The 23,278-nt window shown below is 40.3% G+C and overlaps 1 long non-coding RNA gene across 1 annotated transcript; it reads left to right on the top strand.

Annotated features, from left to right (window-relative positions):
- Nucleotides 1-1,480: 1,480 nt before the first annotated feature.
- LOC116978852 lies at nt 1,481-16,183 on the top strand. Its single transcript, XR_004413581.1, has 3 exons — nt 1,481-1,515; nt 3,507-3,512; nt 16,173-16,183. It is a non-coding gene; the product is annotated as an uncharacterized LOC116978852 (long non-coding RNA).
- Nucleotides 16,184-23,278: the final 7,095 nt, after the last annotated feature.

The following is a 23,278-nucleotide window of genomic DNA, read 5'->3' as shown; positions in this document are numbered from 1 at the left end:
TGACCAGACATACATCCCTGAAATATCTGGATGCGAAAGACTCCTATTGACCAAAGCTCTGCCTTCAACACCATAAATCCAACCAAAATCAAACTCCTCGACCGATGTCTCAGCACTGAATCATTGATCTCCTAACCCATAGACCATAATCAGACATGATGGGTGACAAAAATTTGTACATGATAATTCTCAACATCGGTGCTACCCAAATCTGCATGCTCAGCCCCTTACTATACTCACCTTCAGCTCATAATGTTTACCATGATACTGCACATTATCGATACAGAGTTGATGTGATCAAGCTTTTCCCTTTGAGAATAGGGAAGATTCAAACAAGAGGACATGACTTCAGAATTAAGGGACAGAAGTTTAGGGGTAACATGAGGGGGAACTTCTTTACTCAGAGAGTGGTAGCGGTGTGGAATGAGCTTCCAGTGGAAGTGGTGGCGGCAGGTTCGTTGGTATCATTTAAGAATAAATTGGATAGGCATATGGATGAGAAGGGAATGGAGGGTTATGGTATGAGTGCAGGCAGGTGGGACTAAGGGAAAAAAATTGTTCGGCACGGAGTTGTAGGGCTGAGATGGCCTGTTTCCGTGCTGTAATTGTTATATGGTTATATCCCTCCAATCCCTGCATATCCATGTGTCTATCCAAAATGTGTAGGAAAGAACTGCAGATGCTAGTTTAATTCTAATATAGACGCAAAAAGCTGGAGTACCTCAGTGGGTCAGGCAGCATCTCTGGAGAAAGGAATAGCTGACATTCGGGTCGAGACCCTTCTTCAGACATACATCACTTTATAAAATGTTATAAGTAGATTTATATCTCTACTTCTGTATTCAATTTCCATAGCTATAACCAAAATGTTGTTGTTTACAGTTATAGGAATAACACCCCATATTCCACCATGTTCGTCTAAAACCTGGCAGCAGGTTCACCTTAACCTGCTTCCCCTCGATCCTTTTATCCATCCAGATACTCCCACTTGTGCCTTCTTTTCCACAATATCCTGCTCGCACACAATTTCCTCCTCACTCAATCCATCTGCCCATCACCCACAAACTCCTATTGGAACCCTCTCTTCAATTTTCTCATCCGCCCACACATATTTGGTCCCTTACTCAGTTCAAGTTCGCGTTTATTGTCACATGCATCAATTAAGGTACAGTGAAATTTGAGTTCCCATACAGCCATACTAAGTGAAAAGCAACAATATACACAGCCACATAAAATAAAATTTTACATAAACATCCACCACAGTGGAATCCACATTCATCACTGTGATGGAAGGCAATAATGTTCAGTGATCTACCTCCTTTGTTCACCCGTGGTCGGGGCCTTTGAACCCTCCGCAGTAGCTGCAGCCGACGGTCCGATGCCCAAGCCCTCACGTCGGGATGATCAAAATTCTGGCGTTGGGATGGATCGGAACACTGCGGCATGGAGCTCCCGAGTCGGCCTCTTAACGGTAACCGCGGCTTCACAGTGTTAAAGTCCTCAGGCCCCGCGGTCGTGGTCCACAGGCTCTGCAATGGTTAGTCCGCGCCGCGTCCCCAGCTTGAAGCTTCAGGCCGGTCTCCAGGAAAGGTTGCACTAATCCACGTTGTTCGGCCGCAGGGGGGATGGAGATGTGACACGGAGAAAAATCGCATCTCCGTCGAGGTAAGTGCCTGAAAAAGGTTTCCCCAACACACACATAAAACATACCAAGAAACAATGCACGCTGAGTTTTCCCCACCAGCTTTATGATCTAGATTCCAGCATCTGTAATATTTTTTGTCAATATTCTGTATGCTGTAATTATTGGCTGTACCTGCATGCTATGCTTTTATAAATCAAGTACTAGAAACTTAGAAAATAGGTGCAGGAGTAGGCCATTCGGCCCTTCGAGCCTGCACCGCCATTCAATATGATCATGGCTGATCATCCAACTCAGTATCCTGTACCTGCCTTCTCTCCATACCCCCTGATCCCTTTAGCCACAAGGGCCACATCTAACTCCCTCTTAAATATAGCCAATGAACTGGCCTCAATTACCTTCTGTGGCAGAGAATTCCAGAGATTCACCACTCTGTGTGAAAAATGTTTTCCTCATCTCGGTCCTAAAAGATTTCCCCCTTATTCTTAAACTGTGACCCCTTGTTCTGGACTTCTCCAACATCGGGAACAATCTTCCTGCATCTAGCCTGTCCAACCCCTTAAGAATTTTGTACGTTTCTATAAGATCCCCCCTCAATCTTCTAAATTCTAGCGAGTACAAACCGAGTCTATCCAGTCTTCATATGAAAGTCCTGACATCCCAGGAATCAGTCTGGTGAACCTTCTCTGTACTCCCTCTATGGCAAGAATGTCTTTCCTCAGATTAGGAGACCAAAACTGTACGCAATACTCCAGGTGTGGTCTCATCAAGACCCTGTACAACTGCAGTAGAACCTCCCTGCTCCTATACTCAAATCCTTTTGCTATGAATGCTAACATACCATTCGCCTTCCTCACTGCCTGCTGCACCTGCATGCCTACTTTTAATGACTGGTGTACCATGACACCCAGGTCTCGTTGCATCTTCCCCTTTCCTAATCGGCCACCATTCAGATAATAGTCAACTTTCCTGTTTTTGCCACCAAAATGGATAACCTCACATTTATCCACATTATACTGCATCTGCCATGCATTTGCCCACTCACCTTGCAGCCTCCAAGCATCCTCCACACAGCTAACACTGCCCCCCAGCTTAGTGTCATCCGCAAACTTGGAGATATTGCCTTCAATTCCCTCGTCCAAATCATTAATATATATCGTAAATAGCTGGGGTCCCAGCACTGAGCCTTGCGGTACCCCACTAGTCACTGCCTGCCATTGTGAAAAGGACCCGTTTACTCCTACTCTTTGCTTCCTGTCTGCCAGCCAGTTCTCTATCCACATCAATACTGAACCCCCAATACCGTGTGCTTTAAGTTTGTATACTAATCTCTTATGTGGGACCTTGTCGAAAGCCTTCTGGACACCCAGATTCCATGTATCGCAGCTCTTCAATCTCTCATCATTAAGAGAATACACTTTTATTTTTCCTGCCAAAGGATTTGACATTTCTCACAATATCCTCCAGTGGGCAGATCTGTGTCTTCTCAAAACCTATTTATATCCTTCTTTACATCCCGTACAAGACTTATTTCTTATCTGTCTCTGGTAATGACATAATGTTAACAATTATATGTTTGGTGCTTTCATCCACATTGTTAATGTAAATTGTAACAATGGCCCTGCGCTGATCCCTGATGCACACCACTCATTGTAACTTTCCAACCAGCAAAGGATGCATTAACGCTGACTCTGTCTCCTCTTAGCCAGTTGATCTTCTATCCACATCACCCTGTTCCCTCCTTCACGATGAGCTTTAATATTTCTAAATAATCTTTGATGCAGCCATTTTTGAAATGTTGATATAGCTACCAGTCCCCTATCACCCACGGCATGACCAGTCCCCTATCATGTTAGTTCTTCAGAGAGCTGTGGTATGTTGGTCAAATATTTCAATTTTCTGTCATTTCACATAGACTGCACAGTACTGTTTTTAGACTCAACATATGTCGCAATGTGATGCACTTTGTATTGTGTTATGAAAACCACACTAAGGCTGAATCAAAATTCCAATCTAAGGCAGATTACACAATTTAATCCTTAACATTACTCAAGTCTTTTAAGCACTCCAATTGTTATTCCTCATTACCATTTCAAAAATGTATGCTTTTGCCTGTTATTTCCAAAAAATTCCATGCAGAATGAACTGTACTTTTCTTTGGAATATGCAAAATACGTATGACAATGAGTACTTTTTATTTTATAAATATATAAATCCTCAAATGTATGATTACACAATTCATTTTAATTCTTGGATAATTAATCCTTGAATAAATAATTGTTACTCATGTCCTCATAAAGGGATGTGAATTCAGGAATTCTTGTGCTAAAAATAAGAACATTTGTTTATAGACGCTAAGTATGATAGCAATGATTTAGATATAATCTGATTTGATACACTATGACAGACTCAAAAATGCAGTCTGATATTTAAAAATTGCTTATACCTCATGTTCTATAGCAGTCGTGTTCTCTACCCCACTATATCTAGATAACTCTAGATACTGAGTATTAAGAAGCAGTGCCGTATAATAACGTGTAGTGTCTAGTCCACGCTTGCATTTTCCAGATAAAATTACTTTAGTTTTTCAAACCTAAAACCCTGGCTGATTTTTACCTACAGTATCTGAGTGCTTACATCAATTGCATTTACAATAGGGTCACACAGGAATGATCTACTAAACCAACAACATTGGAATATTGAACCTATTTCCTTATTCAATCATTGAAACAATCAATCAATTCAAACAATTGAGTACCAATAATACAGTTAGGAGATTTAACTTTACTTTTTAGAATGTATGGAATTAAAAAACTAGCACCATTGTGCATTTTATGAATTAACACTTGGATCAGACACTCAATTAAAACACTTAGACATCTGTGAATGAGTATCATGGCAATTTTATTTATCATTTTAAACAAATGGAAATTATGCAAGTGCTGGCTCACTAGTTTCACATTTTCACAGCCTGTTTGGTCTGGATTTGGTAGTTTCTAATCCACCATCACACCCACTCCAAGATTGTGTCCAAATTAGAAATAAAGCACATATTACATATGAAAGCTGTCATAATACTCCAATTACCAAGGCAGACTGCCAGAATGTTTTTCTTTTGCAATCACTGATGTTAGATAATCCACCCACTTTTATGAAAGAAATGTTCATCAGTTAAAGAAATGGAAACCCAAGCTCCATGCTTGTGATTACATTTCTAAACTAGCTAGGATTTTGCCTGTTTTTTTTAATCATTTTTCTTCTGACAACATACACACTGCAGTGTCAGGCCTGTCCTAATTGATAGAATATATACCATGACATAAAAAGCAAAAATATTTTCCACAGTGGTTATCAAAAATTACTGCAGGATCTTGATCAGCTGGACATGTGGGCCGAGGATAGGTTAATGGAATGGAATGCAGATAAGTGCAAGGTGCTGCATTTTGGGAAGTCGAACTAGGGCAGGACCTTCACAGTGAATGACAGCATTGTACAGCAGAGGGATCTAGGAATTCAGGTTCCTTGAAAGTGGCATCATAGGTAGGTAGCCAAAAAGACATTCGGAACATTGGCCTTCATCGGACATGGTTTTGATTATACAAATTGGGATGTTATGTACAAGACATTATGTACAAGACATTGGTGAGGCCGCATTTAATCACCCTGATATAGGAAGGATGGTGTTAAGCAGGAAAGAGTGCAGAGAAGATTTACGGGGATGTTGCCAGGACTTGGCCTAGGTTATAGGGAGAGATTGGGCAGGCAAAAACGTTATTACTTGGAGTGCAGGAGGATGAGTGGTGATCTTATAAAGATGTATAAGATCATGATGGAAATAGGTAGAGTAAATGCAAATCAGAATCTTTTACCCTGACTAGGGAAATCAAGAACCAGAGGACATAGGTTTAAGGTGAGAGGGGAAAGATTTAATAGGAACCCGAGGGTCAACTTTTTCACACAGAGGACGGTGGGTATATAGAACTAGAGATAGAGATAGTTTAGGCAGGTAATATAACAACTTTTAAAAGGCATTTGGACAGGTACATGGATAGGAATGTTTAAGAGGGATATGGGCCAAACACAGGCTTGTGAGACTAGTGCAGATGGGGCATCTCAGTCGGATGCACGTTGGACCGAAAAGCCTGTTTCCTTCCTGTACAACTCTAGTGGCTGCTTTCAGTACAGTAAAGGTTCATTATGGCAGCATAAATTGGAAAGATTGTCAATAGAGGTGCTCCCAACACCAAGGAAGGGCCCAGATAAATTTGTCCCTCATTTTTCATGATCAGGTCATGAATCACTTTTCTTTATATGTCTGTTACCGGCAAGGCAGACTGCCACCTGTCCACATCTTAATGCCTTTATGAATGTGTTAGTGAGCTGCTACCTTGAATTGCTGCTGTCATTTCTGCGAAAGAATACACCGTTTTGAAAAGGGAATCCTACAACAGTAAAGGACTGGCAATATATTTATCTAGTCAGAATAGTTTGCGATAGAGGATAATATTCCCATATGCCTGTGACTAACATCCTTCACAAATCAAAGTAGCTAAGTAATGTGCATTTTTTAAATAGTGCACTGCAGCTGAAGTATGCCAATGATAGAGAGAGTGAATGGTCAAGGTTATGAGCTACTTAAATGTTGGAACAGTGACAGGCAAGCAACAAGTATGCTGATGCATAACAGGTTGATGCAATGTACAGTAAATAGATGGTAGATTATTTTGAGAAGTGGAGGTAAGTGCCCCCCTGCAGGATACGGTCTCTTACTTGTTTTTGTAGTCAATGCATGTAGCTGAATCAGTTCAGTTTCAGGTTACATGTGGCCTGAGATGTTCACTTTGGGAGATTCAGCAATAGTGATGTGATTAAATGTTATGGGTAGGTGGTTAGAGTCTCTATTGTTGGAAGTGGTTATTTTGATTTAACAATTATCCATTTATGCAAATAATCCATTTAATTTAGAGAACAGATGGGATCTACGTATAGTGACACCTTGGGCATAAATGGTCTGCCACCCTGAAAGGGCTCAGCATAACAGTCGTGGAACTATTGGGGAAATTAGATTTACTGGGTTTCGACCCAGAGAACATCTTCATTGACACCAGGCCAGAAAAGTGGTTTCTAGATTTTCACTTCCTCATCATCTTGTTCAGCTGCTCTTAATGCAGCTAGTGTAAAAGATGATTCCCCTTACACAGATGAGTTGCACTGCACTATAAACCTGTTTAACCAGAATAGTCCAGGCAGCTGATTCAGTGTTTCAGAATGCCACTAGTCTGTTCTGTGAGGGCTTGTTGAATGCCGGCTACAAAAGTCATGACAGACTACCACCGACCGAACCATATAGATACAAATGGGAAAATGAAATAGGTCATCCTATCACGAAAGATATGTGGGATGAAAGTTTACAACAAATACATCAATGTTCATTAAATGCCAGACATACTTTAATACAATTCAAGGTCTTACATAGACTACACTACTCTAAAATAAAACTAAATAGAATCTTCCCACAAATCTCTCCTATTTGTGATAAATGTCTACATCTAGAGGCTAATTTAACACATACGTTTGCAAACTGTATAAAACTTAAACATTTCTGGACTGATATTTTTGAAATAACTTCAGAAGTTATTAATACAAAACTGGACCCAGACACAAAATTAATAATACTTGGAATATCAGAACAAAGCTTAACACTCACAACAAACCAAATAAATTTCCTCAACTACAGTATAATAACCGGAAAAAAATTAATATTAAAATTTTGGAAAGGCCCTACAACCCCCACAATTAAAATGTGGATTACGGAAATGTCGGAGACCCTATACTTAGAAAGAATTAGACTTGTCTTAATGGACAAACAAGATATTTTTCATAAAATTTGGGCTCCATTCATTAACTATCTGAAGGGATAGATTGGCACAGCACGAGGACCCAACTGAAACTTGAACTCAGGAGCAGATGAAAAGTTATACTTTATAACCTACGAACCTATCTCCATTGACGTATTACAGGTAACCCATTCCACTTCCCTTGTTTTTCTGTTGTGTTTTTTTGTTTTTTTTGCTTTCTTTTTTATTTGTAACTTTCTACCCTCTCTTTATCCCTCTTTCTATAAAAAATAAAAACACTAGAAGCAGAAGTAATTGATAATGGAACATTTTAATAATGTATGACTGATGTATATGAAAAGTTTTTTTACTATAATATGTAACTACATTTTATAATATGTCTACTTCTAATAAATAAATTTAAAGAAAAAAAAAGTCATGACAGACAAACTGCATGTATGATACAATTTGCTATATTAGGAAATATCTGAAAATCTGCGTGGATAAAACTACTCATGCTAGTTTTAACACCCTCTTATGGCAAAGGTGATTTGCTTAAGAGTTAAATTATAAAGTGCTGTGCTCTTTACAGCAGGAAAAGTAATAGCCACCATGTTCAACTCATTCCTTGCAACTTCAGAAGGTTGACTGGTTTGCTAGGAAAAACAACATTTTTGCAATGGATGTACTGGGTGTTCATTTGGAGTATATGGGATCTTCGAGTGCATTATCCTGGGAATAATCATTGTTCTGCAGTCCTTGTAGAATGGCATCTTCCCACCACACTGCAGCACTGGTCCAGTGTGTCGATCTCTAAACCTTATGGCTCCACCTTTACTTCCTGATTCACCAACCTCACAATTTGCCACGGCCTCAATTTCCAAATTCACTCCTGTCATTTACATCCTCAACACAATCCCTGCCCACCCACTACCTCCTACCCTATTATAAGGAACAGGTCCATGAAGCCTCTTCCCACCCATAAACTCAGAGAACTAATGCCCTAGCACTTCATGGCCTTGATTTTTGTATCATCGCCGCTTCACCAACGACAAAAATCATGGTGCACTCCTGTTCTTTACCAGATGAGAGGTGCTATATAAAATACAGATTTTTGATTGTCAATGGGAGTACATTTACCCTAAATTCACCAATCCAATATAGGGAGGTGACACTGAAGGTAAATGGGGGGTTCTCAACCCCAGGAATGTAAACAAGAGTCAGAAATTAAAACAACATTGTAACATGGCAGCCACTTCCACTTTCTTCTTTGCACTTCTTCCCTAGCATATTGTTCACAGTCCAAAAATAAAGCTATGAAAACAGCTCCTCACAATGAGCAAAGAATGACATTAATAAATAATGTTATTACAGTATATCTAACTATATGTCCTTCCATGTCCTAACTATATCCATAACTTCCATGCCTGATCCTAAAACCTACTTCCTCCAGCTTAACAAACATACCACATCTTCAGCTTCCATCATTGAGAGAGTCCCAACAAAATACAGCAAGGAAACTGTAGCTTTGGCCTAGCAGGACAATTCCAACCATCAGTCATCCATTTGCATTCATCCATTTTTTTATTCTCCACGTTCTCAACACACCTCATATTCTATATCTACACACTAGCAGCAAATTACAGCAGGCAATTAAATTACCGATTTACATGTTTTTAGAATGTGGAAAGAAACCGGATTACCAGATGGAAACTTTATTCTTTCAACCATAGTCAAGATTGAACTTGGGTCTAATGTTATGAGACTACAACTCTACTAGCTGTGCCCATTCAGTTTCCCTTACCACCACCACCAATCACCTCATTGTTGGCATTCATGTCATTTTGTAAATTATTAAAGAGTTTAATTTTAAAATTAACATGAGACTCTGTACTCGGCGGCAAGATAGTATTCAACTAAATGTAGATTCAACTAGCCCTGGGAAATTGGAAGAGGGGGGTGCAGTGGGCATTACAGAGCCATGGTTGTTGGAAGGTGATCACAGGCCAAGGAACCACAAAACCTTGCAGCAATTCAGCTATTATGCTTTGACTAAATTTAAATTGTGTCTTAATTTATTGCTTTATCCCAACTTTGCCCACATAATCTTGAAAATTAATCTACTCAATTACTTTTAAACGTTTAATAATAATTCACTTCTGTTGTAGCCTGTGGAATAAATTGTCTTCATTTATTTTTTTCTAATTATTTTAAATTGTTTCATTCTTACTAATTATTGCAGCAAAAACAACTTTTCCCTACTTGGTGTAACCTTCACTGCTCCATTGAGCACAGTTTTCCCACTAAATCTGAATGCAGCTGCAGTATCTCAAGCTCTTATCCGAATAAGTACACTGAATTGGTATTCCATGCAAAAATATATAGAGCATCCATTTCCCCCCAGCTAATAACAAACTTATTTTGGCATCACTTCCAAATTCCACAAGCATCATTCTTTGTGAGGATGAGGGCTTCAAAAGCATCGGAGCATCATTACCTCCAAGTCCTCTTACAAATTGATCACCTAATTTTGTTATTTTCATGGATATCCCAACTTAATGTCATTATGAGAGTACTTTCACCAGAAGCTAACTGTGGTTCATTTTACAGAATTATAGTTTTAGTTTAGAGATACAGCGTAGAAACAGGCCCTTTGGCCCACCTAGTCTGTGCCGACCAGCAATCCCCATACACTAGTTCTCCTGCACATGAGGGAAAATTTACAGAAGCCAATTAACCTACAAACCTGAACGTCTTTGGAATGTGGGAGGAAACGGAGCACGCAGAGAGAATGTACAAACCCCGTACAGACAGCACACTTAGTCAGGATTAAACCCAGGTCAATGGGTTTGCAAGGCAGCAACTATACAGCTGCGCCACTTTTTCTTCAGCATCCAGGGAAGAACAATGAATCTTTTCATTCTTTTGATGCATTCATCCCAAAAACAAATATGAAAAAAAAATTCCCGTGACAGAAGCAATCTTTAGCACCCAGATTTTGCTCTAAATATTTCATTCATTTGCATATGATCAAAAGATTCACTCTCCTCATGCAGGGGTCAATTGATTAGTTGAGTCATTCATCACCATAATATATAGGAAAACAAATGCAGAATGATCTGTCAAACATCTTTGTGCTAGTGACAGAATGGAATCTAAAGGATTCAGAGGTGGCTACATTTGTAGTTTTCAATTTTGGTTGTTCCTGTAGATGTTCTGAAACCACCCAGATAGCTCTCTTTTTACTATCCATCTGGTCTTTCATATCATTATACAACTGAACTCAAGCCCTGCACTAAGGTTGTGAAAAGTTATATGCCATTGGACCCCAGACCCTGTCAGGACATCAGTATTGCTGTCAAGTTGTCCCCTGAACTCCAAGAACTTTGTTAATTTTGTTCTATTCAGAAGTCTAACCCTCAAGACAGTAGGCAGCTAATGTTGAACCCACCGCCTGACAAGGGAAGAAGGATTTGAAAGGTAGGGGCGTCTCTAATTTTGGAAAGATGGTGGCACCAAAGTTACCCTAGTGAGATCAACAACAAAAGCATTCTGGGGAACATAGCTTGCCCGGAGTCATTGGGTCTGATCTTCCAATGGGTTAGAGACAATATAGACACTGCTATTTATATTACTCTTTCATTTCTCGTGTGGTGAAAGCAGTGTTCCTGTGTCAGAAGTCAAAATAATTGGCCCCAGATATCCACTGATTTGTTATTTAATGAACAATACATGCAATTTTTGTATGCATCATTTAAAATTGGTGAATAAATGAAAGTAGAGCTCATCCACAAAATAATATAGAAAAAGATAATTAATTTGTAATACAAAATAGAGAGCTGAGTTATGAAATGGACTAATTTAAATCCCAGGGAAGTAAAGATATTAAATTTGCATAATTGTACGTGATTAGTCCTGTTTTTTCATTTACATAGTTTACACATAAAAAAAGACAATTCACTGTCCCACTGTGAGCCATCTTTGAATCCATTTAATGTTCTGTATTTAATAGCTATTTGTACTATTTTGTTTAACATTGGAAACCACCCAGGTTGTTTTACAGGGACATTATCAAACAATATCTGACTCCAAGTCACAACAGGGATTAGGGTATTATGAATAGCTGGTTAAAGAAGGATTTTAAGAAGAGTAGTATTTTCTTAATAAAAAAGGTAGAGAAATTTGCAGAAGGAATTCCAAGGCTTGGGTCCTTGGCAACTAAAATGGACAGTTATTAACAGCTGTTTAACTTGGAGAAACGCAGTATAAGAATATTGAAGGGCTGAACTTTACATAAATGATAGATAGTAGGCAACACAATCAAAGAGGGATCTGAAGATAATGAACAAAGTTTTAAAGTTGAGACAATGCTTAACCTGAAACCAACTGATGTATTCAAGCAAGGTTGGTGGATGAACAGGACATTTATCGATTAGGATATGGACATGGGTGTACCCAGGCTTAATATATAAGGAGGTTGCCTTGTATTATGTTAGAATAGTCATGCTACAGAGTTGGACGAATCAGGAAGAAGAATGAAGTTGTGGCAAACAATAGTATGTAGTGCAGATAGAGACAACAGCTTCAATGTTCCAAATGCCTTGGTGGTAGGAATTCCTTCCTCCTCATCTCGTACTGGTTGTCAACCAAGCAGTCTGGCAGTTCAGGGACAATGATCTGGTGAGGTAAGTACTGGGCACAGTCAATTTAAACATGGAAGCCTGACACTAGTGAGGTGGGTGTAAGAGTGAATACAGGAGATGGGAGAGAAAATAAAGTGTAACAATGCAATGAGAAGAGAGGCTGATCCAGCCGATTCTCTGGCCATGAACAGATGGGTAAAACTGAGACCAAGTTAAAAAGAATACTGGGCAACAGAGGAGAGAAGACCAGGAGAATGATAAATCAACCACTTTAAAGGCTGCATGCAGAATTTTAGTTTAGACATACAGCGTGGAAACAGGCCCAACAGGAAACACGTTGACCAGCGATCCCAGTACATTAACGCTACCCTACACACACTAAGGACAGTACATTTATACCAAGCCAATTAACCTACAAACCTGTACGTCATTGTAGTGTGGGAGGAAACCGAAGATCTCTTGAGTAAACCCACACGGGGAGAATGTACAAACTCCGTACAGACAGCACCCATAGTCGGGATCGAACCCGGGTCTCCGGAGCCACAAGCACTGTAAGGCAGCAACTCTACCTACTCTGGAAAGACAAGAAAGGTTAAATCAGGTTTATCACTTTTACAAAGAATTTCAGTACTTGTTCCAGGAAAGTGGGCACTTATTTGGCTATTGATTACAGGTTTAAATTTCAGGGTATAAAGTACAATTTGGGACATAAGTCTGAAGAAGTGTCATGACCCATAACATCTGTCCTATTTTCTCTACAGATGCTGCCTGATTTACTGACTTCTGCCAACACTTTATTTTTGATTAAGTACAAGGTGGTAGTTTGCATGGATTTAGTGCGGAATTATTTATGGAAAGTTTAGCAGTTAATTCTTCCCTCTCCTCAGGCAGAGTGACAGTACCTGTGGACAGAAAAGCATTAACTGTATCAGCCTACACAGATCCCCAAGATTCAGCTGATAGATAGCTTAGCAAGTTGGACAATTTAAAAGACAATTTTCATTAACGAGAGAGGTTTATATTTACTTTCCAGAGTGATGGAAAAGTAAAGGAAATGTTCTGTAATAATGGCAGGAAACAACAGGACCCAGCAGAACATTGTTGTTAAGTTAGATCTGAAGATGTGTTTAATATCTTCAGATTTTAAAAGTGCTTCTTTAGTATTTAAGGGGGTAGTACTGAAGACTGTACAGGGTCATCAGCCAATGTGATAGAGTAATGGTTTTAAAGTGCTTCAGAGCTGGACTTAAATTTGTATTTGAACAGATTAGTAACTGCAAAAAAGGGGGTAAATTGAGAGGAACGGGGTACTGTGTGTGTGTGGCCCTGTCCCCAAGCGCTAACATAAGAAATAGTTTTAGGAGGTTGACGGAAGATGGGCATAGAATAACTAGCTTAATTTGAGACCAGACACACATCTCAATATTTTTCCCTTTAATATTCCTATGTTTGTATGTTTAATAATTAACTGTAAATTTACCAAGCCCCAATCACAGCCCACACCCAGCTGCTGTGCTGAAATATCCACATTGGCAGAAAGATATAATTACGGAGTAAAAAGTTGATGTTCAAAATTTGATGAATGAAGATGAGTGCCTCAGGAAGGCCGTCAGCATCCATAAAGACTCCTCACACCCTTGTAATGGACTGTTCGAACTACTTCCCTCCGGCAGACGTTACAAGGCCTTCTACGCCCGAACCTCCAGACTCAGGAACAGCTTCATTCCCAGAGCTATAGCTGCTCTGAACCGGCTCTGCTGAATGCCCCCATCCCCATGAACTGTCTCCCTCGGATGGTCACGTCGCACAGACACATCTGCACTTTAGACTGTTTGAACTGTTTTGACTATTTTACTGTTGTAATGTTCTTTTTACAAACCATATTCTCGGGGTATCTAAATCTAAATGTTATTAATTATTTAAGTTATGACATCGGATGGAAGCTGCATATCAAATCTCGTTGTGCTTATGTGCAATGACAATAGAATATATTATTATTATGAGGATACCCCTTAAGTGGAGTATGATAGCAAACATAGACAGGTGGAAAGGAATGTTCCTTGCCATCTATCCCCCAGATAGCGTGCATTGTCAACGTGACATTGGCTATTTAACAAAAAATAGAAATAACAGATTCTGAAGCTTTAATTATTCACAGCAGTCATAACACCTGACTTGAAATCTTGGAGTTAGACATAAAAAGCTGGACTCGGAGTCTTGGCTTGACCTTCGTTCACTGTTCAAAGACACAGAAGATGCAGGTACACTGCATGTACATCATGCACACGCTTACTTCAAGCTAGACCAATAGAGACTAAAGTTAAATCAAAGATACCTTATGAATTGAGTGGAAGGGATTCCTCAAAATCTAGATGTCATGTGAGCACAATTGCAATTTAGGAAGGCACATATCTATAATAAACTCTTTTAAATACCCCTGAGTTGCAGCCTGTCTCACACCATTGTCATTTCGGTGATAAATTTTAAAACTTGAAATTAGCAAAAGTAATCAAGTCAAGTTGAGTTTTGTCGTGTGCAGAAGAATGGTGAGGTACAGGTACAATTACAAGGTTTGCAGCAGGATCATAGGCATATAGGTAAACACATACATACATATATTACACGTAGAATTTCTAAAAGACTGCAAAATAAAAGATATTAGTACAGGAACATAATTAGAAAAAGTTTATGGGTTATTCAAGAGATTAACCATAGTGCTCCGTTATCAAGGGACCTCATAGCTGTATTTGTATAACTAGAACATCCAATGACGAGCACTTTGTGGTCCATCTTAGAGGTGATGAAAAAATCAGCTTTATGAGGTGCCCCCGTCAAGAGATGGTGTTGCTTGGCAGGGTATGAAGATTCATATCGCCAGGAATAAGGTGGATACATTTCCGGATCATTGCTCTAAAGTGTACGGTGATTTTGGGAAGACCACAAAACTAAATTGTTTTATTTCCATACATTCCCATAGTAGTTGTGCCTACTTACTTGGTCAGCCAACCTGTCTTTTAAGCCTAGTATATAAAACATACCAAACCAACGCAGAAGAAAATAACATTAAACTCAGAAAATCTCAATACCGAACATGTCATGAAAAATCAGAGAATCAGAACTAACAAATACAATATTAACTCTCATTCTCTTTCCCCTGATGATCTCTGGCCTGATGAATATTACTGGTATTTCCCGATTTCATTTTAAATTTCTATCAATCCCAAGTATTTCCCTTATACATATCTGCATATTGCCTATGTGGATTACAGCAATCGAACAGAATACTTAAATTTCATGATTGTCAAAAAGAAAAGAGTCCAGTAAAAAGCAGACACGCATTAAAGAAATTTGACGTTTGAAATGAGTAATTTGAAAGAGAGAGAGTTATTGCTGTGACCAACTAGTTCAGTGGTCAAGCGATAATGCATTTAAATGATTGTCTGTGCTATTCTATTGTGGATTGATAGGGATGGATTCAACTATTGCCATGTGAAGATTTTTAATGTTATGTTGAGACAACACATAGCACAGACTCTTCAAAGATGCAAATATGATGAAAAACATTGAAAACAGCAACTATATCTTTATCTGGATAATGAAATTGCAGGTGATTTCAACTGTGCCAAAGTGGCAAAACTGTCTTATTGGGCTTTCTGACACATCATTCACTTTACTAGACACTAAGCTCTGAGTTGTCTGCGAAGGCCTAAAATGGATTTAATTTATATTACGCCCAAATTTTAAAAAATAATAATTTTAGTGGGGATAATATGAACATAAAACATATTGTATTTAGGTATTATTGTTGTTGCATCATTACAGTCTAACAATACCTAATTCACAATTATGCTATTTTAGTGAATATCATCAGAATTTTGCCCAGTAAAAATGTTAACAATAGCTCTTGTCTGAAAAGGTCTTACTAAGGTAAGAAAGTTGCATTCAACTGGCATTCTACGATTGTTCCATTTACATATCCCTCCGAACCACATCTGTCCATATATCTGTCCAAATGTCTTTTAAAAGTCATAGCTGTATCCACTTCTATAGCTTCTTCTGGCAGCTCATTCTAGATATGGACTACCCTCTGATTGAAAACATTACACCTGAGGTCCTCCTTAAATATTCCCCCTCTCACTTTAAGCCTATTCCTTCCAGTTATATAATCATCCACACTTAGAAAAAGACTGAGTGTTCACTTTATTCATGCTCCTGATGATCTTGCCCACTTCAAAAAGATCATCCCTCAGACAATCCTGACTATGGGTGATGTCTGTACGGAGTTTGTACTTTCTCCCCGTGACCTGCGTGGGTTTTCTCCGAGATCTTCGGTTTCCTCCCACACTCCAAAGACGTACATGTATGTAGGTTAATTGGCTTGGTAAATGCTTTAAAAAATTGTCCCTAGTGGGTATAGGATAGTGTTAATGTGCGGGGATCGTTGGTCGGCGTGGACCCGGTGGGACGAAGGACCTGTTTCCGCGCTGTATCTCTAAACTAAAACTAAAGTGAACTCCTATGCTCCAAAGAAGAAAAATCCAGTCTATCCATCCTCTCCCTATAACTCAAACCAATAAGCCCAGGTACCATTCTGCTGATTTTTGTCTGCACTCTTTCCAAGAACATGCTTCGTATAGCTGGGTAACCAGAACTGCACACAGTATTCCAAGTGTGGCCTCATCAACAAAATGTACAGCTGTATCATGATGTCCCAACCTTTGTATTCTGTACCCTTCCCACTGAAGGTAAGCATGTCAAATGCCTTCTTCACCACCTTGTCAACCAAACTCGCCACTTGCAGGGAACCATGTGCCTGTACTCCCAGATGTGTCTGTCCTTTGGCATTCTTCAGGGTTCTACCATGTAAGTCTTGCCTGGTTTGACATACCAAAGCCCATCTTCACACCTGATCTAAATCCTGTTGTAAATTTAGATATCCTTTGTCACTATCCACCAATTGTGGTGTAATCTGCAAATTCACTAACAATTGCCATCCAAATCCTTAATGTAGATAACAAACAATAGTAAACCTTCCTTCACCGACCCTTGCAGCATACCTCCAGTCACAGGCCTCCAATCAGAAAAACAACCCTCCACAACTACCCGTGCAACTGCAGGAGATGCAACATCTTTACCTCCCCCCTCAATTTTGTTTTAATCATCAAAGGACCCTGACAATCTTTTCAGGTGAGGCAGAGGTTCACTTGCACTCCTCCAACCTCATCTACTGTATCCACTGTTCCAGGTGTCAACTTCTGTACATCGGCGAGACCAAGCGCAGGCTCGGTGATCATTTCGCTGAACACCTCCGCTCAGTCCGCCTTAACCTACCTGATCTCCCAGTTGCTCAGCACTTTAACTCCTCCTCCCATTCCCAATCTGACCTTTCTGTCATGGGCCTCCTCCGTTGACAGAGTGAGGCCCAGCATAAATTGGAGGAACAGCACCTCATATTTCACTTGGGTAGCTTGCACCCCAGTGGTATGAACATTGACTTCTCTAACTTTAAATAGCCCTTGCTTTCCCCCCTTCCCAGTTCTCCTACCAGTCTTACTGTCTCCGACTACATTCTATCTCTGACCCGCCCACTCCCTTAACATTTGTCTGAAGAAGGGTCTTGACCCGAATCGTCAATCATTCCTTCTCTCCAGAGATGCTGCCTGTCCCGTTGAATTACTCCAGCATTTTGTGTCTACCCTCCACAACTACCCTTTGACTCCTTCCTTCAAGCTAATTTTTAATATATTCCATGTGATCTAACCTAGACTAGCCTGCCACACGAGACTTTGCCAATATGCAATTGGATGCTGGAAATCAGAAATAATAAACCAGTGCTGGAAACATTCCAGAATCTGCAGAAAGATAAATTATATTCCAACGGGAACATTCACTTTATGAATACTCTTGCAGTTTTACCTCTTCCGTTCCCACCACCTAGGGGCCTAAATATACATTGAAGATCAAGCCTGGATTCATTTGCACTTCTTCCAAACACTACATTTGGTCATCCTTATGTAGTTTCCTGCACTTTGGAGAATCCAAACACAGAATGGGTGACAACTTTGTAATGCCCCTGAACGGGAACCTCTGGAGACTTTGCGCCCCACCCAAGGTTTCCATGCGGTTCCCGGAGGTTTCTGTCAGTCTCCCTAATGATCGAGTGGTTTCCGCTTCTATCTTCCGGCGATTATGTCAAAAAATTCAAAACCGGCCACGAGGTCTTACCTTCCACTACCTGCAACCTCCAGCAACCACCTTCAACTAGCATCACAACCGGCTTCGACTAAAAAATTACCAATTTTTTAAATGGCAACCTATTTTTAGTCGCAGCCGGTTTTGAATTTTTTTGAAATAATCGCCGGAACATAGAAGAAGCGGAAACCACTTTAGACCATTAGGGAGACTGACAAAAACCTCCGGGAACCGCACGGAAACCTTGGGTGGGGCGCAAAGTCTCCAGAGGTTTCCGTTCAGGTTTCCTAAGTGGGACAGGGGCATGACGAATCTTCCAGTCTTCCATGGCAACCCTAACCTTTCAGTTGTCTGTCATTTTAATTCTCCACCCATTCACATTCTGACTAATCTATCTGTGGTTTCCTGCAACTAGACTCATCATAATGTTGAGGGCTGCACAACTTCTTCCATCTGGGCATTTTATGGCCTTTAGAACTCAATAAAAAGATTCAACAATTTTGGGTAACTTGCTTTCTCTGTTCTAATCAGAACTGACCAGTTCTGCTGAAGGTTATCATCAGTGGTTGAGCCCGATCTACTGGACAATTCCCCTAGCTCTAACTTGCATTTCACAACTTTTATATGTCCCTGTTTATTTTCACTTTATCTGATTAATCTTTCAACCAGTTGATTTCTTCAACAGTTTATAACTATGGCAACCCTAGCTACATCTTATCAGGGATATACCTCTCATCCTGCCCATCACTCCCCACCCTCTCTGCAACTCAAAACTAACTTGTTTTCTTTCTTTCCAAGTTATCCAGAAACTATTTGCAGCATTTTCTATTTTATTACTGATAATGGTTTGAGCAAATTGCCATACTGAAATCTTACTTTAAGACATGATTCTGACAAGAGACTTGGGTTGCCTAGACATTAAATGTGGGAAAGAGTTCTGCATGGGAAATAGAATGGTAAACAGTCATTTAGAAAGCGCACTGCTGTACACCATTGGAGACCATATAAAGGGAATAAGTGTGCAAATGAAATGATAGAAATGTCCATGTCATTGTTTAAGAATTGTTTCTATGAGCAGCAAAGCACTGACCCTGTTAATAAATGTTATCATTATCTTCTTGCCACATCATAGGGGCACAAATGAATGTATTTTGGCCCATTGCTGTCAAGTTTCATGTATATGTCCTCAATGTATCATGGCCTGGAAACAGCAATCATAATTAAAAGCCACAAGGATTGCATATCTCCTTGCGGTACTGCTATGAATGTTCACTTCATGTTCGAGCATACTGTTGGACCAGACTATTGGAAGAATTAGTTTATGGTATACTTGAATTAGCAGTATTTTATTGATACTGTCAAAAATAGAAAAGCTTTCCATTCCGCCAACCAACATCCTGTACCTCAAGCATAAAGAAAGCTTTCTCCATGCAGTGCAGCACGTGAAAATAGTATTTTTGTATCCGGGGAGGAAACTGGTGCATTACGAGTGGATGTAATGCCAGAAATAACACAGCTAACAAGGAACAGGATAATCAAGGACATGAAGAGTTGAAATTCGCCTTGGACCAGTTACTACCACAGTGGCAGTCTAGAATGCTCCATGTTTGATGTTCATTTCTAACAATGCTAAAGACACTAAATCACAGGGCAGAAAGTTTAATACTGATACTATCCATTCCTGCTCTCTCGTCCCAAATGAATACCTACCTCCATATGGACAGAGATTTCATTAACTGGGAGACAAAACTTAACTGTACTTATGATGAGAAATACCATGATTGTACAGGTTAATGACAGTTAAAGGTCAATAGTCACATGGTTCTCTTAAAAAAAAGTGAAGGACAATCCATGTGTGGGTTCCTGCCATTACTTTAACAATGTTTAACTAGGCTATTTACCATTTAGAGTTTCAGCTCCAAAAATAACATGTTTGCCGCTATTATCTGAGTCACTGCACAACACCAGATAAATGCAAGTATGCCCAATTTAATCTACTCTCTCAACCTTTGCCAAACCTGCTGAATAAAATTGCCAGGTTAAGGCATCTGGAAACTAGATTGTATTTTCTTTTCAAATTATTTCTGAGTAGAGATGTGGACTTACAGTTCAAAGAAACTTATAAAATGATAATTGAATGATGTTTTAGCTGTGCATATGAGGCTTCCACATCTGGAAGCCATCAGGAAAAGATGGCTGGACTCTTCAAGGGATGACCTTAAGTTTTGTAGAAGATCGGCATTGAACTTACTGTAATAAATATAATTTTTTGCTGTCATTCAGCTACCATAAACCACTTTACGAAAGGCACACGAACATATCATTTAGTTATAAATCACCATTAACATTAAAGAAAACCTAAATTGTATTTTCACATGATAATAAAACTTTTATTTAGAGTCATTTGAAGATGAAAACACTCCGGAACTAATTACTGAAATGGCACAAAGCCTATCCAAACACAAACTTGCCTTCCAACAGATTTGATAAATTGCATAGATCTGTTTTAATTAAGATACATATAATTAATGTAGTTTATGGAGTCTTAGACTTATATAATTAAATTAGTTATTTTAGATTGAGAATATACCAATTTTTCTTTACATCACAATACATTTTCTTGAGCTGGAAGCCGAAGGTTTGAGAAGATTTATGTTTTAATGTGCCAGATCTGTTCGACTGAAAAGGATCCAATTGCCTCAGAGTTTTCTTCCACACACTATCTGATCATGTGGACAGCAACTAAAATATTTTACAAAATGCAATTGGCTGTGTAATCTTCTAGTTTATATCTTGTTCTCTTTCATAATTACTAATATTCATATTCCACCAGTCCAAAAATGTATTTGCATCCTGTAAGAATTAATAGTGACAATTACATTTACTGAACTCCCAGCTGCTTTATTCTCCTGAAATGTGGGGTGGGAAAGCTACAAAACATTTACTTGTATCAGTATACTTCATAATGTTTCTAGGGATTGAGTTTGAATCACCTTTGGAACATTTACCTTTTGAGAAAAATGTGGGCCATTCGAAAAGCGAGAATGGTGTTCATGATTCACAAGATTCAGCTGATTTCAGACTCAACCTCTTTATTCAATTGGATGAAATTCTTTCATTGCTTGCATACATGTGGTTGCTCACTTTTGGGCATCAGGATTTGAATAAATGTTCCACTGTGTTGAACTCTGTCTTGTATGATGATCTGTCTGCAAGAGTTCTTGGCCAAGGACCATGCTGAGAAGAATCCAAAAGTCTTCACGAATGATTTAAACAGTCGCAGCCTTATCTGGAAGATGGGAGATAGAGATTCCGAGTTACCAGATGCCTACATACTTGTCAGTTCTCACATGAGTACATGCCCAGATTCACTGGCATTTCATGGAAACTGATCTTGATGAAGTGAGGCAAAGGGAACTTCGACTGAAAGCATAGTTGAACAAACCAGAATGTTGATAGTGGCAGATTTAAGTATAAATAGCAGCAAAAAGCAACAAATATGTTTGGACACAAAATGCTGGAGTAACTCAGCGAGTCAGGCAGCATCTCTGGAGGAATAGAATAGTCTTTTTCTCCGGAGATGCTGCCTGACCCCCCACTGAGTTTGTTTCTACGGTACACAAAAATACTGGAGAAACTCAGCGGGTGCAGCAGCATCTATGGAGCGAAAGAGATAGGCAACGTTTCGGGCCGAAATCCTTCTTCAGGCTGATAGGGGGTGGGGGGAGGCGGGGAGAAGAAAGGAAAAAGGAGGAGGAGGAGCCTGAGGGCTGAGGGAGGTAGGAAGGGGAGGAGACAGCAAGGGTTAACAGAATTGTGAGAATTCAATTCTACCTCCGCTACATTGACGACTGCTTTGGTGCCACCTCCTGCACCCACACACAACTGACTGACTTCATCCACTTCACCACCAACTTCCATCCGGCACTCCAATACACCTGGACGATTTCTGACACTTCCCTACCATTCCTTGACCTCACCATCTCCATCGCAGGGGACAGACTCCTGACCGACATACATTACAAACCCACTGACTCACATGGCTATCTGGACTACACGTCTTCCCACCCTGCCCCCTGTAAAGACTCCATCCCCTACTCCCAATTCCTCCGCCTACGCCGCATCTGTTCCCAGGATGAGACATTTCATACCAGGGCATCGGAAATGTCCTCGTTCTTCAGGGAACGGGGATTCCCCTCCGCCACCATAGATGAGGCTCACACCAGGGTCTCATCCATACCCCGTAACACTGCTCTCTCTCCCCATCCCCGCACACGCAACAAGGGCAGAGTCCCCCTGGTCCTCACCTTTCACCCCACCAGCCGGCAAATACAACACATAATCCTCCGCCATTTCCGCCACCTCCAACGTGACCCCACCACTCGCCACATCTTCCCATCTCCCCCCATGTCTGCCTTCCGCAAAGACCGCTCCCTCCGCAACTCCCTCGTCAATTCTTCCCTTCCCTCCCGCACCACCCCCTCCCCGGGCACTTTCCGTTGCAACCGCAAGAAATGCAACACCTGTCCCTTCACCTCCCCCCTCGACTCCATTCAAGGTCCCAAGCAGTCGTTCCAGGTGCGACAAAGGTTCACCAATATCTCCTCCAACCTCATCTACTGCATCCGCTGCTCTAGATGTCAGCTGATTTACATCGGTGAGACCAAGCGTAGGTTGGGCGACCATTTCGCCGAACACCTCCCTATAACCTACCTGACCTCCCGGTGGCTCAGCACTTCAACTCCCCCTCCCATTCCCAATCCGACCTCTCTGTCCTGGGTCTCCTCCATTGCCAGAGTGAGCAACAGCGGAAATTGGAGGAACAGCACCTCATATTCCGTCTGGGGTCCTTGCGTCCTTATGGCATCAACATTGAATTCCCCCAATTTGGCTAGCCTGTGCTGTCTCCTCCCCTTCCTTCACCCTCTAGCTGTCTCCTCCCACCCTCCCATCCGCCCGCCCTC

This window comes from Amblyraja radiata, chromosome 12, assembly GCF_010909765.2.
Source record: "Amblyraja radiata isolate CabotCenter1 chromosome 12, sAmbRad1.1.pri, whole genome shotgun sequence".
Classification (NCBI taxonomy): Eukaryota; Metazoa; Chordata; class Chondrichthyes; order Rajiformes; family Rajidae; genus Amblyraja; species Amblyraja radiata.
This window is presented reverse-complemented; position numbering and strand designations above follow the sequence as displayed.